This window comes from Phyllostomus discolor, chromosome 12 (genome assembly GCF_004126475.2).
Source record: "Phyllostomus discolor isolate MPI-MPIP mPhyDis1 chromosome 12, mPhyDis1.pri.v3, whole genome shotgun sequence".
Lineage (NCBI taxonomy): Eukaryota > Metazoa > Chordata > Mammalia > Chiroptera > Phyllostomidae > Phyllostomus > Phyllostomus discolor.
This window is the reverse complement of record NC_040914.2, coordinates 75,698,460-75,713,913: the sequence shown is the minus strand read 5'-3', so window position 1 is coordinate 75,713,913 and position 15,454 is coordinate 75,698,460. Positions and strand designations below refer to the sequence as shown.

Sequence of the window (15,454 nt, the reverse complement as noted above, 5' to 3'; positions counted from 1 at the left end):
AATTTGATACACAAAGACAGATAATCTTTCTTCTTTTGTTGGATGTTGGATGTGATCCCTAGAACAGTGTAGCCACTTGTGAACATGAGGAGAGCCAGACTCAGGTCAAGGTTGACACACAAAGGAAGGCAGAAGGTACAGACAGCAAGTGCTTGAGTCTTCAACAGTGTCCTTGAACCAATGCATTCACATCTCTGGAGCCTCCCTATCTGAGGACTTCTTGACAATGAACTTCCTTTTCATTTAAGCCCCTTTGAGTTAGATTTTCTGGTACACATAGCCAGAAGCACCCTGCCTAACGCAGGGCTCTGTGGAGGATTAAATATATAAAGCACCTACTGTAATGCGTGGCACACAATGGCTTTCTTTACTGTGCAAGGTGATGATGTGAGGAGCAAAAACAGCAAGTCACCAGGATTCCAAGGGCTTTCTTCTCCCCAGCAAGAGATACAAACTGCCCAAGGGAGACAATGCCTTAGGCCTCTCCGCCAGGCCCCAGTGTCTGTTTCATAAATGCTCTGCTACAGACCCAAGAGGAAACAGCGAGGTGTGCCTGCCATTTCAGGTGACCTAGCCACAGTCAGGATGCTGGGAGAGAAACTGTCTCAAAGCAGCCAGCGGTCATTCGCATTGATCCGAGGGCGCAAACTCGCTGCTATGAGATGAACAAATTTTGGGAACCTAATTCTGGGAATCTAATGTCAGCACGGTGACGAGAGTTAAAGATACTTGTATCGTAGACTTGAAATGTGCTAAAAGAGTAGATTGTAAGTGTTCTCACCACACACAGAGAAAAAGGGTAACTGCGTGAGGTGACGGGAATGTTCATTAGCTTGATTGTGATAATCATTCCACAAAGCATCCATCTGTTCATCAAAGTCTCAGGCTGTATACCTGAAGTAGTGATATACAGAATTTGGTCAATTATGCCACAATAAAGCTGGAGAAAAAGAAAATTTAAAAAACACAAATAAATAAATAAAATACTGACATGCTACAGCATGGATGAACCTTGAAAACATTACGCTAAGTTAAAGAAGTGCCAAAAAAAACACACAATGTATGACTCTGTCTGTATGAAATGTCCAAAACAGGCAAATCCATAGAGAGGGGACTAGGTAGGTAAGTGGGTGCTGAGGGCTGGGTTGCTGGGGAGAAAGGGGCAGTGTTGGCAATGGACACAGGGCTTATTTTCTGGATGATGAAAATGTTCTAAAACTGTGGTGATGGTTGTACCACTCTTACTTCACTAGAAACTATCGAATTGTACACTTTAAATGGGTAAAATGTGTGGTGTATGGACTATGTATCAATAAAACTGTTGTGAAAATTGGTATTTAAAAGCAACAATGACAATCGTTAATTATCTTTTTTGGTATCAGTGCAGTTTTATTCGTGTTTGGTTGTTAATTTTTTCCAAGACAAAGTGTGATCTTTCAATTTGCAGATTCAAGAGGTTTTTGTTCTCTTTTTTATTTTTCAATTATAGTCAACTTATCACATTATATTAGTTTCAGGTATACGATATGGTAATTGGACATTCATACAACCTACAATGTGACCACCCCAGTAAGTCTAGTACCTACTCAGCACCATACATAGTTAATACATAACATTGTAGTACGATGCTATTGATTATATTCCCTATGTGTACTTACATCTTTGTGACAATTTGTAACTACCAATTTGTACTTCTTAAACCCTTCACCTTTTCCACCCAGCCCCCCAACCCTCCTCCCCTCTGGCAACCCTCAGTTTGGTCTCTATATCTACGAGTCTGTTTGTTTGTTCAATTATTTTGTTCTTCAGGTTCCACATATGAGTGAAATCATATGGTATTTGTCTTTCTCTGCATGACTTATTTGACTTAGCATAATACCCTCTAGGTTTGACCATGTTGTCGCAAGTGTTAACATTTCATTCCCTTTTATGGCCAAGTTATATTTCATTTTATATACATATATGCATTCAGGTTGCTTCCATATCTTGGCTATTGTAAATAACACTGCAATGGATGAAGGAGTGCATACATCTTTTTGAATTAGTGTTTTGGGTTTCTTTGGATAAATACCCAGAAGTAAAATAGCTAGGTCATAAGGTAGTTCTATTTGTAGTTTTTTGAGGAAGCTCCACACTGTTTCCCACAGTGGCTGCACCAATCTGCATTCCCACCAGCAGTGCACGAGGGTCCCCTTTTCTTCACATCCCTGCCAACACTTGTTGTTTGTTGATTTATTGACAATAGCCATTCTGACAGGTGTGAAGTGATACCTCATTGTGGTTTTAATGTGCATTTCTGTGATGATTAGTGACATTGAGCATCTTTTCACATGTCTATTGGCCATTTATATATCTTCTTTAAAGAAAAGTCTACTCACATCCTCTGACCATTTTTTCATTGGTTTTTTTGTTTTGGTGTTAAGTTACATGTTTTTTTATACAAACATTAATTCCCATATGTCTGCAGGTAGGCTGAGGGTCAGCTAATCAATGGGGCAGCCCTGGACTCACCCACCCAGGAGCCTGAGCGGGGCTGGCCAATCCGGGCTGGGCCCAGCAGGGATGGCTCTGTTCCTCATGTCTGTCGCTCTCCTCCCAGGACCCACAGGCCTTTCTGGGCCTGCTTCTCTCAGGGTGATGGCTGAGGCACGAGTGAGCATGCACAGTCTCCAAGCCTTGGGTCAGATCCTGGCCGCTTTCTTTCCTCGTCTCCTTTGCACCACGGGTGGCCACTGATACAATGCTGGCAAATGAGATTTAAGTAGCAATCTGTAAGAAGGTTTCTCAGAAGGTGTTTGCTTTTCCTCATAAAAGAAATATCTACAGGTTTCATCCCTTCCTCCATTTTCTTGTATTCAATGCAGGACGTGATGCCCAGAGCGGCAGCAGTTATGGCAGCCATATCGCTACCGTAAGGAAAGTCCCAAAGAACCGAGGATGCTGTCCCTCCCGTCACTGAGTGGCACTCCCAGAGCAACATGGACTCATCCCTGGATGTCTTGTCATGTGCGAAAAACAAACCCCTCTATGTTTCATGCCATTGTTCAGTGCAGCCAAAGATATTTCTTACCAAAACCCCACCACAACTGAACAGGATGGTCTAGTGTCAAATGACAAAGCTGAAACAACTTGGTAACAGTTTGATGTTCTTGGTTCAAGGGAAACCAACCCATGGACTGGGGGAGTACAGGGCCCCCCCAACAGTGGAGCGTTCCTCCCAAGGGCTATTGATGAAGAGTGAGTTTTACAGAATGTCAGGCGAGGCAATGGGGACTCACAGCATAATTGTGCAGGAAGTCAGGGGCTCGCTAACAAGGCCACCAGGCCCTGCCTTCTGAGGTTGGCTAGCTAAGGCTGAGCTGGAGGACTGTGACCAGTGCAGACCAGGATTCCTTGGCATGTGTTTTCACAAGTGCAGGCTGACTTAGGTTATGATCTGTGACGTGGGCCGGGCCACTGAGAAGGATGGCCTCTGCATTGTGGGTTTTTTTTTATCACCAGTATCTGTGCTAAGTGGAACACTGGAGCAACGAGTAAGTCGTACACTGGGTTTCAACCCCAGTTTCATCATTCATTCAACAAGTCTATATTGATTGCCTTACACACACTAGTCACTGTGAGCAAACGGACCTGACCCCTGTCCTCTGAGAGCTGCTAGCTAGCAGGTTACATGGATAAGGTCATGTGTAATGACAGAAGCATGGGTCGACGGTGAATAGAACAGGTTATTGCAAAAGGTTATCACATATGTAATACAAGAGAAACTTGATCAAACATATCTTTGCTCAAAAACCTGAAGATGTACAAATCAAATCGGTTATTTTCTGCACCAGCAGTCAGCTCCCAACACAGACTGACGAGTGGATTGACTGGGCGATCCCTGATAGCCCTTGACCTTCATGAACTCCAGGGCCTTCATCTGCTGATTAAGAAGTTAACTCGCCTGACTGCTAAATCTTCTTCCAGCTCAAGTCTTTCCTAGCCTGGGATTAACAACACTATATTACAAGGAAATATTAACAATATTTTAGAAAAAAATTCCATTTTACAAGCATTTGGGTGGAACCATAATTATACATAACAAATAATTGATAGAAAAGATTTCCCACTAATTGGAGAAATTGACACAGTACCATCATCTTTGTAGAAGAAAATGTTTGTTTGGGAGATGCATTGCACACATTTAGCTGATGAAACAACCATCAGCAAACATTTGATAAGTGCCTACTGTGTACAAGGTATCCATATAAAGCTGAGAACCCAAAATGATTTTTTGAAAAAAACTATCAAGCCTGCTCTCAAAGAGCTTAGAATTGATTTGAGTCATTGGTGCATGTGCATCAACAGGACCGACCTCCCGCTGGGACAGGCCGGCATGGCCTTGGAGTGTTGTACATCCAGGGGATGGTTCTGGTGCCTCTGTACCGATGTCCTTGTGGAATGCTCTTCCTGCGTAAAACAAAATAAGTCTCAGTGCCAAGAATCAGATGTGTGAAGGATTCACATGTGTGATGTATGAACCAGTGGTTTAAAAACATGTCAGCCACAGAAACTGCTCTTCAAACAAAACCTTAAGCTGAAGCCAAATACATATTACATATGAAAGCCTACAAACATACACTCATCTATATTAGAGGTGATGTGGTTAAAATGTGAGGGCAAAGGCCTCTGTGTGGTCAGGAAACCCCCAATGTGATAGCGTGGAGTGCACATGGCTCTGTCCTTGCTGGCTGTCCACACGGGACAAGTGGCCTCTTTGAGCCTCAATCTCTTCATCTGCAAAAGGAGAACTGAGATGATGTGCCAAGTACCCAGACTCCAGGAGGTCTTGACAGGTGGTATTAGCTCCTTGACATCAGGGTCGCCTGTATCATGTTGAAGAAACTCGCTCTCCAGTGACCCTTCTCACCCAGGAGTTTTCATCTGGGCCCAGCCTTCACCTGCGGTCATCCTAGAGGGGACAGGGCAGCAGGATCTGGGATCAGGAAACCTTTGTTCCTGTCCGAGCTCTGGCAGCCAATGTCTGCTCTCCTTCCCCAAGACCTGACCGCCTCCTTTGCCAGGTGAGGATAATGATCTATTGATTTCAAAGCATGTCACAAGGGTTAAATGAGGCGTGAAAGTGCTTTGTCCCCTGGTATTTCTGCTCTTCCTGCTTTCAGTGCCAAAACCCTGAGCTTGGACTTGGCAGGAGGCACAGGGTGCTGCCAGCCTCAAGGCTTCACTCTGTCACCTGCTAGCTGTTTGTCCTTTGGCAAGGGACTTACTGCTGTGCCCCGTGCACAGAACCCACTCGATAAATGGCAGCGACCATGATGACCTGTTGCCATTATTGTTCTCTGACTTGGGAATGGTTTGAGCTAAGCCAGGGGCTGGGGGTAGGAGAGAGGGTAGTGTCCGTGATATAAACACACACCCCAACACACAGGAAAGGGGTCCCCATTTTGTGTCAAGAGCTTGTTCAAAGTCTTGTTCAAAGAGCTTGTCCAGGTGAGATGAGACAGTTCTCACCCTGGCCCTGACTCTATAGTGCTGAGCTTTTTGTGGAACCCCTCCCTACTCTCTAGCCATCTTGTAAAGTAATCTCCATTTTGTAGAGAATGGGGGGGGGGCTGAGAAAAGGGGGTGAATTGTAAACTGGGGGTGAGAGACTTGAGATTAGGATCTGCTCATTCCAACCTCCAGAGCTCCTGCCCTCAACCTCTCTGGTCCCCCAGAGGGAAGAGGGACCCTCTTCCTTCCCGGCCAGGTCTGGGGAACCGCCTGTGGGCAGAGCATGGCATCATCTAGGAAAGCATTCATCAGCAGCAGGTGGAGGAAAACACGCTAATTTGAACAAATCCGGGTTTATTTTTTCTCGAGTGATAAGCTTGGTTGAGCAGCTGAAGGATGCCAGGCAAAGAGTCTGGACGAGTCTCTGTGCTTATCATAGCAAGGTGATGAGACGGCGGCCATGGACCCCTCACTCCGGAGCCACGCTGTGTTCCAAGAGGCCCTGATGGAGAGGGTGACGAGGTGTGTCTGACACAATTCCCCGTCTGTTAGAGAAGCAGGTGTTTTCAGAAACCCCTGGACAGACTTACTCGGGTCTAATTGTCCAGAACTGGATCACATGGTCACTCTTGGATGCAAGGAAAGTGGGCATGTAAGATTTTTGTTTTCCATCTTTGTAGTCTGAGGCAGTGAGAGGACAGGCTGGAAACAGGTAGTTCGTCAGCAGTGCTGCACATTCCCAGCCCTTGCCTGGGAGACCAGGCGGGTGTCCCGGGGCTGCTGAGGATCTCTCACCGCTGGATACCTGCTTGCGGATATGCAATGCTTGCCTCTTGGCTGTCTCGTGCATGGTGCCCTCGAACAGCACCTGGACATTGTGGCACGGCCCAGCCGAGGTCTCACTAAGCTTGCTGTCAAAGACCACCCACCACACAGACCTGGCCCTGTGGCGGGGAAAGGAACACAGCAGTAAACAGAGGGTGGGCGCATGAGGATCATTATTTCAACTGCTAACATTTATTGAGTACCTGCGACAAGCCAGTTTTCACACCTGCTATCTTCAACTCTATCAGGTAGAGCTACTGGGTCAGCTCCAAGAGGTAGAGCTTCTGGGAGGTGGAAAGTAACTTGCCCAAGGCTAAGAGCACGCAGAGCTGTGGTGTACAAAAGGCTTTGCTGCTTACTCCTTTTTGGAGGTGGGGAAATGCAATTTCCTGGGACATTACCCCAACAGGAAACTTAACTTGTGTTAAGACTTTACCAAGATTCCTTCTATTCTTAGGAACCCAGAAAACACCAGGATAAAATGCGATTACACACACCTGGTTCTCTGGTCTGCATAACTAGTTAGCTGCAAGAAGAGGACACATATGTCTGATTTCCATCAACCTCTGAAGCCACTGAGGACACCCCACAGCCAGTTCATTTTGGTATCTTTACGTCTTGCACAGGGGACAGAAGTTCTTGTAAGCTGAATGAATGAATGTATGAATGGAGATGAGACAGAGAAAAAAATGGAATTGCTCAATCCCAAATCTGTTTCTCCCCCAGCTAGAGTCCCCACCCCAAGAGCAGAGGTGTGTTAATTTCTACTGCTGCACAACAAGTTAGCACAAACTTAGTGGCAACAGCACCCACATATAATATCATCAGACAATCCGCAGGCCAGAATACTGAATAGGCTCAGCTGGGTTCTCGGCTCAGGTCTCATGGATGAAAACGAAGGGTCACCCAGCTGGGCTGTAGTCTGCTGGAGAATCTGCTTCCAAGCTCGTTCAGGTGTGGCTGGACCTACTTTTCTAAGGCTTGTAGGTCTAAGGTCCATGCTGGTGTAGGGCAGGGCCACTCTCTGCTCCTGAAAGCCACTCACATTCCTTCCCACATGGTCCCGTCTGTCTTCAAAGCAGCAACAGTGTGTCCCGCCCTTCTGACCCTTCTAACATCTCTGCCACTAGCCAGACAACGTTTTCTGCTGTTAAATTTCACCTGACTGGGTCAGGCCCACCCAAATAATCTCCATGTTTTAAGGTCACTTGACCTTGGACTTCACATCTACAAAATCTCTTCAGAGCAGCACCGAGATTAGTGGTTTGGATAACGAGGGGCCAGGAATGTAGGGGGCCATCCTAGAACTCTGCCTACCCTGGAAGGTCTTATGGGAGGTTAGCTGCGAAGACAGTCCCTCCCCTGATCTCTGGGCAGGCAAGGCACCATCTTTGTCCTTCCTGGTATGAAACGGGCCCTCTTTTGGCACAGAGGAATTTGTAGGAATTCACCTCTTACAGTGAAGGAAAAAAACATAACAGAGTCCTAACCTCCAAGGGTAAACCCGAATATTCACACTGACCAAACCTGTCTTCCGTAAGGGTGTGGGACAGGCCATCTATTAGTTCATACTTAGAAGAGTTGACCATTGGATTTCCTCTTCCTTCTTTTCTGGACATCTTAAAGCGACAAGCTGTCAGTGCTTTTTAAAACATTCTCCGAAGTGAATTTGAGTTTCCCGACACAGCAGATTCTTCGTCACTAGGCAGAGACGATTCTGAACAGCAATATAAGGTATCTACAAAAGGGTCCTCAAGCTCTCAGCATGCAGGCCACAGGGGGTCCAGACATTCCTCTTTCCCCCCACTCTACTGGGTCCAGTATCATCCCCCTGGAACCCATGAACGTGACCTTATTTGGAAACAGGGTCTTTGCAGATATCACATGCAAAGGGCATACTGATTTAGGGTGGCCCTTAAATCCCATGACTGATATCCTCATGAGACGAGGGAAGTTTGGACATAGACACACACAAAGGCGGCCCCATGAAGACAGAGGCAGAGGCAGGAGTGATGCAGCTGCGAGGCAAGGGCTGCAGGCAAGCGCCGCAAGCTGGGAGGGGGCCTGAAACATTCCCAGTCAGAGCCCTCAGAAGGAGCCAACCCTGCTGACAGCCTGGTTGCAAACTTGGAGCCTCCGGAAACTGAAAAAATAAATTTCTATTGTTTTCAGCCCCAAGCTTGCAGAACTTTGTTACAACAGCCCTGGGAAAACTAATATAGCCACCCACCATGGAGTGTTTTTTCAATTTAACCTCTGGTTGGCCACAGCCCTCACTACTCCCTGTTTTATTCTACCACCTAGTTTCATTCATTTAGTTTCAGCCTGGCTCTTTAAAGCATTTTTTAGTGTGCAACCCTTGGTTTAATTAAAACATTTAATAAAAACTGTTTCCAAAAGCAAATACCTCATACTCCACATAAGAGTAAACTTCAAATGGACTGGGGATCTAAATATGAAAAAAATGAACCCATATACAAATAGAATAAAACATAGGTTAATTTATTTGTAATCCAAGTGTAGGGAAAGGTTTCTAACCAAAACTCAAAATCTAGATGCAATAAAAGAAGGCATCAATACATTTAACTACATAAAAATAAAAGCAACTTTTTCAAGGTTAAAAAAAACACCTAACATGAAGTCAAAGGCAATTGACAAACTGGGAGAGAATATTTTCAACTTAAGTCACACATAATGGGCTAATATCCCTAATATCTAAACAGCTGTTAAAAATTGACGGAAACAAAGATCCAAAACCTGATAGAAAAATGGGCAAAGAACATGACCAGGCAATTCATTTTTTAAAAGATGTAAGAATGGCATACACACCAGGTTCTCAGGCCATGCTACAGACTGAGTTTCCTGTTATAATTTAGTAAATGTTTATGCTCAAACTAGGCAAAATAGATTCTGTTGTTTGTAATTTATCAGCACAGGCTATCTCTAAATATCAATCCCCCTTGAAGTGTGCAGACTTTCCAGCATATGGTACCTTCAAAAATGATTGACACCAGTCTCTGGAGACTGTTTTAAAAAAGGGGTTCACTGATGTATTTTCAAGCAATCACAGTTTAATTGCAATGAGAGTGCTGCCTTGTGGGGTTACTACTTTGAAGGAGAGAGAGTTACTGGGCTGGGTGAGCTCTGGTATGTTTGTTTAAAAAGAAACCTTCCATATTTTGTGTTATAGCTTGTCCCCCAAAAGATAATGTTACCTGCCCCTGGAATGTATTTTTCACCCATACAAATCTGGGTGTTTCTTGTGTCTTGAGACTTCAAACCAAGTGGTGAAGACTTGATTAGGATGACATTGAGAAGCAATCTAGTCCCTCCATCTTTATCTCTCCTTGATACCTCTCAGAAACCCAGGCAGGATTCTACAGAAGGTGGATCCGGTTTCAGCCTGGTGCAAAGACTAGGGTAAGCAAAACTGCCTTTTGAAACTCAATCAACAGAGCACAGTAACAATCTTCATGCCCCCAGATAGGGGACTAGTTGAATAAATCATGTTATATCCAATCAGCAAGATTCTGGGCTGCCCTTAAAAACCATGATTTATAGAAGAGGTTACAACATGGGCAGACATCTGGGGTAGGTAAAGTGAAAAACTAGGTTATGAAATGTAAAGTACAATCCTATTTTTGTGGAGTATGCCACATTTTTAGAACTAGGTGTGCATAATATATGAATACAAGAGTGTCTAGAAAGATGTATTTCAAAAAGTTAACATTGGTTATGACTGAGAAGTGAGTTTTTTTGTGATTGTTTTGTTTTTAGTGAGATATAACCTTTTTACAAGGAGCATGCATTACCTCATAATCCAAAAAACAACACAGTAATATATACATATATATATACACACACACGGGCACATTCTCTAATTTATTTGCTTTAAAATACTTTAGAAAGAAAATCTTATGCCCAGGTGGAGTGGGAAAAGGAGATGAAATAGGAATGGCAAAATGTCATCTCTTTTGAAGCTGGGCACTAGGGCTATGGGGAACTTCTACACTATTCCTTGATTTGGGATATTTTTTTAAAATTTCCATTGTAAAAAAAAAGGTAAACACACAAAACTGAGAGCAACAGTGAATTAACTGTTGACTTTCAGAGTATTTTATTACTATGGTAAAAGCAACATAGATGAAAAAACAACAACAACAACAAATATACAACAGAAGTAGCCTGCAGAACCTAATGATGAGAATCTGTGAACCATGAGCTGTGTGACCTCTCTAAGCTCAGTTTTCCCGATCTGTCAATAGGGAGGATCCTTGCTGGCTAGCAGGCATGTAGTATGAATTTAACTCTGATTATTACTGTGGTTGCTGTTGGCTGATCCAGAGAAGCACACTAGAAGCCTGAAAGCATGACCTCCACTCCAATAGCAGGTTTCAAACTAGAGTATGGGGACCGCCAGGGAGCTGGCAAATGCAGAATCCAAGGCCCCTCTCCAGGAGTCTGACTCAGTCTGTACCTAGGGTCAGGCTTGGGGATCTGCATCTTAAATAAGAGCCCAGGTAATTCCCAGTAGGGAAACACCACATGTAGCCCAAGGCCAGATGCCCTAGGGAGCAGGTCTGCATGGAGGAAAGTGTGTGGCCATGCAGAAACAGGGCTGGATGCAGTTTGGGAAAACTGCCCATTTATGATTCCAGGTGTGACTGCTGTGTCAGCAGTCACAGCTAGGAAAACCAGCATGCGACAGGCACCATTGAACTCTTCGTTTTGCAGAAATAGTGAATAAATGACAAGTCACCCTTGTGCTTTCCTCCTAGAGAGACAGAGTCTGGGCAACTGACTTAGGTCAGGATTTATATCTAACACATATGAACTGCATGGCCCTGGCCCATGGCTGACCACTGAGCGTCTGTGAAATGGGAACAACGACAGCAGTATCAGGACCAGTCACATGGGATTGTGGCTGTCACCGGAGGCTATCAGAAGTTGAGGTGCTGGACAAGAATCCATTAGTAAGCTTTGGGACCCACTTCTTAAGGTTTCACATTAGAGGTGGAGGTCCCTTTGCCTTCTCGGTCACAGGAAGGCAGGGTCTAGGACAAAGGAAAAATGTAACTCAGTAAACCCCCCCACTTGAGACCACACACATCCTGGCACACACTCCCAGGGCAAAAGAAGAGGTAGAACAAGGCAGGGAGACTGCACTGCACCTCCAGCCCCAACTGTTTAAGGAACCCTTGTCTTAATCCATGTCTCAGTCTTAATTCTGTTCTCATTTTCCTAATCCCTACCTAGCCTCTAGGCTTCTCCTCTCTGCCCTATTCTAAATGAGAAAGGGAAAGCAAGGCTATGGGGGAGGGTATGGATGGAGGGAAGGGGGCTGGCTGTACATGGAGTCCAGATGGCCAATCTGGTCTCAGCCTGGTCACTGCTCACTCTGGTAATTTAGTCAGTATCACTAATTCAGACACAAGAAGTCATCCCAGGCACATCATGTCTCTATTGCAAAATCATTTGTTTGGGGAATTTGTGAATTCCAAGTCCCTATCTTTCTCAAAAATAGTATTAATTTATGCTCAATTCCAGCCCTATGGAAAGTGCAAACAGACATACTGTCCCATCCTAGACTGAGCTCCCCAGCGGCAGGGCCCACTGCTCCATCAGCCCCTGGCCCCAGTTAAACACAAGGCAAGTATGGACTGAAGGGGCAAGTGAATCTCCAAGTGGGACTGCTGTCCCACTCAGCGTTGTGTGGGAACTCTCTCCTTATCTGAATACACAGCCCAGCCTTTTGCCTGTAGCTTCAGTTTTGCTCAGGAGGAGGCATGCCCCACCCTGTGACCTACCCTGTGCCCCCCTCCCCAACTTCCTCCCACAGACCCTTAGCCCCTCCACTAGCCAGGAGTCACCTTTTGCAGAGAAAGGGAAAGTGAGAACCTCCAAATAGCCCAGAGATGGAGTCTGCTGTACAGCAGGAACCCTGGCTGGAAGGGTGAGCAGGTACAGACTGCCAGGTGGATATCCACCCCTATCTCCTGGGAGACCCTTGGCTGCTTCCCAGGGAAGGGAACAGTGTGCAGGAGGGACAGCTCCTCCAGACAGGGGGCCTGTCTACTTTGGGGCAGGGAGTTCAGGCTGCCAGTTCCTTCAGGTCACAGGGGCTGGATCCCATTCTCCTTAGAAGCCCCCAAACCTTTAGTGGAGTCTGATCCTGTAGGATAACAATTTATTATCCATTGAGTGGATAATAAATTGAGATGGACTGAAGTGGAGCTGCAGGGAGATATGACACAGTATGTGTCCTGAAACTGCCATTACAAATAAGCACAAACTCGGTGGCTTAACACAACAGAAATTTATCCTCTCACAGTTCTGAAGGCCAGAAGTCCAAAGTCAAGGTGTGGGCAGAACTATGCTCCCTCTGAAGGCTCTGTGGAAGGTCCTTCCTGCCTCTTCTAGCTTCTGGTGGCTCTGGGCATTCCTGGCTCTAATCTCTGCCTCCATCTTCACATGGCCTTTTTCTCTGAGTCTCTGCTTGTTCTTTCCTCTCTCTTCGGTCACTCTCATTGGGTTTAGAGCCTACTGTAATCCATGATCTCATCTCAATTCTCACCTGAGTTATATCTGCAAGGACCTTATTTCCAAATGAGGTCACATTCTGAAGTTCTAGGCAGATGTGGTCTTTTGGAGGGTACTATTCAACCCAGTACAAACATTAGGTAGCAAATAGCAGAGCAAGAAGTGGTACAAAGGCTGTGGGGAACTGGGGATCTTGATCCAGTGACTTCTGTGCCTCAATTGTCCTAGCCAGTGAGGGCTCCTGAACGTCTCTGGGCTCCACTGTCAGCTGGTGGGGGACATGGTTCCTCTTTTACATATGAGGAAACTGAGGCTTCTCATATGTAAGTGTTGAGTGAAGAGCCAAGGTAGCCCAGGGGGCTAGAGCTGGGACTGAAATCCAGATTGGTTTGGCACCAGAGCTTGAGGTTTCACAGCCAGGTTGGGTTGGATTTGAAGAACTCTAGTGCTGATAAGATCCTAAGATCTTTCCATTCTGAGGAACTTAATTTACCAATAGAAGGCAAAGGTGTTAACTGTCTTAATTTTCACGTTCCTTCATTCCCTCATATTGTAGATTTTGGGATGTGACTGCTTCCTTGAAATCAATAGAAAAAGTGAGGTTGAAGAGAACAAAGATGATTCAATTATTGTAGGAATTAGTCTGGATTTGGAAAATAAGGCAGGGATACCCAACTGGACCCCACCTCGCCCCTGCTTTCTGTGTAGATTTTATACCCTGGGGAAGCTATCCTGGGGTCCTGTTCCTTTGCACACTGACCAAGAACACCAGGGCGGCTCTGGGGAAATTTTTCAGAGGTGTAGAGAGGAGTAGAAAGCAATTTTCTTTTTCTGCCAACTATGAAGGCTGGATGGAGAATTTCTTGTTAGGAAGTTTCTAGTACCTTGGACCATGCCTGAAGAAATTTATTTATTCAATGATTCTCTATTGCATATTGCTCAGAACCAAGTTGTAAGCTTCCTAGGGCAGTGAGGGCACCACTTTGCTTATGGCTGCCCAGCAGGGCTTAGAACCTGATACACACCAGGCCTCTATAGAATTGCTGAGAGAACAGACTCATCCTTGGTCACAAGACGTCAAAAGAAGGGCTCCAGGTGTAGGGTAGGGGAGGAAAGAATTTCTTGTTCCTGGGTTTCAGTTTCTTTATTTGTAGATGGTAGGACTGCTGCTTGCAGTGGCAGAATTTAAAGGTTGTTGGGTGACCCACCTTTCCTCAGCCTGTAATCCAGTGCCAATTCAAATGCTGGGGGAGAGTTCGGTTCACTTGCTTTTTGATCTCCGGTGTATTTGCATCCTCTGGTTCCTAAACTAAGGTAGTAACCCACTGAAAGGAGGCTTACTTAATTGAGAAAGCTTGTTCCCATCACATGCCCAAGGCAAGCTGATAGCCTCAGAAATGAGGGCGCCCGCCCTCTGTGAGCTCACAAGTTCCTGGGGCGGTTATTACTACCCTTATTTTCTTAGAAGGCACCCAGGGCCCAGAGAGGCCAAGCGACTTGTCCAAGGTCACACAGCTTAGCAGACTGAGCAGGGATGGGGACTCGGGTCTCCGGAGCCCAGTTCCAGCGGCTTTTCGAAGACACCTGCTACCTTCCTATTGTGCCGCTCAGGAATAAAGCAGGTTGAACGCCTGGCTTTAACCTAAAACAATGCTCCACGCAAATCTGTCGGAACAAAAGCAACCATTAATCCGCCCCGCGTTTTCCGTCCCTCCGGCTCCGCTGGCCAATCGACTCAGCTGGCCACGGAGGGGAGGGACAGGGCGATCCTACGTGATCGACAGACTGGGAGAGGCGTGGCCGCGTCGGGGGTAAATCGAGATTGGGGAGCCGAAACAATCACGGGCCTAGAAGCAGCAGTTGGAGCCAATCAGCGTGGGGAGGGCGGGCCCTACCGACCCGCTGTCGCGAGAGGAAACCACCCCGCCCACTTGAGCCTCGTCCCGGTGTCCGTCAGCGGTTAGCCCGGCTGCGCTCGCCTGGATCCGTCCGCGGAGCGGGGAGCCTGTGCGCGAGAAGCCTGTGTGAGAGAAGCCTGGACGCGAGGCCGCGCGAGTGCCGGCGCAGATCCCTCCGCCGTTCGTTCGCACGCCGCCGCGCCCCGCGTGTCCCTCCACCGCTGTTCCCGAGGCGCCAGACCACCCGCCCGCGGCCTCCGTCCTAGTAACGGCCGGCCAGCTCAAGTGCGGCGGCGGCGGCATGGCCTGGGCAGCTCCGTCGGGGGGCAGCCCACAGTGACAGACCCTGCGGCGCGGGGGGAGATGGGGGCGGCCGCCTCCCGGGCGACGACGACGACGACGAGGAGCAGCCGCCGCCGCCGCGCACCGGCCACCGCTGGGGACGGGCGCGGGCCGAGAGCCCGCCCGTGAGCGGGGGGCCCGAGCGCTCGCCGCCCCCGGCCGCCCCGGCCCCCCAAGCGCCTCTCGCGCGCCCACCCGCCCGTCCCTGGCTGGGGTCTCACCCGCGCCCGCGCCCCCCCCAGCCCGCGCGCCCGCCCTCCTCTCCCCCTGCCCCTCCTCTCCCCCCTCTCTCACCCGCCGCTCCCCTCTCCCCCTGCCCCTTCCGGCCTCCGGCCCCCGGCGTCCCTCCCTTGTGG

At 47.2% G+C, this 15,454-nt stretch overlaps 1 pseudogene; it reads right to left on the bottom strand.

Moving 5' to 3' along the window:
• The window catches only part of LOC114488406, a 44,151-nt pseudogene extending 36,774 nt beyond the window's left edge, over positions 1 to 7,377 (bottom strand).
• Between the last annotated feature and the right edge of the window lie 8,077 nt (positions 7,378 to 15,454).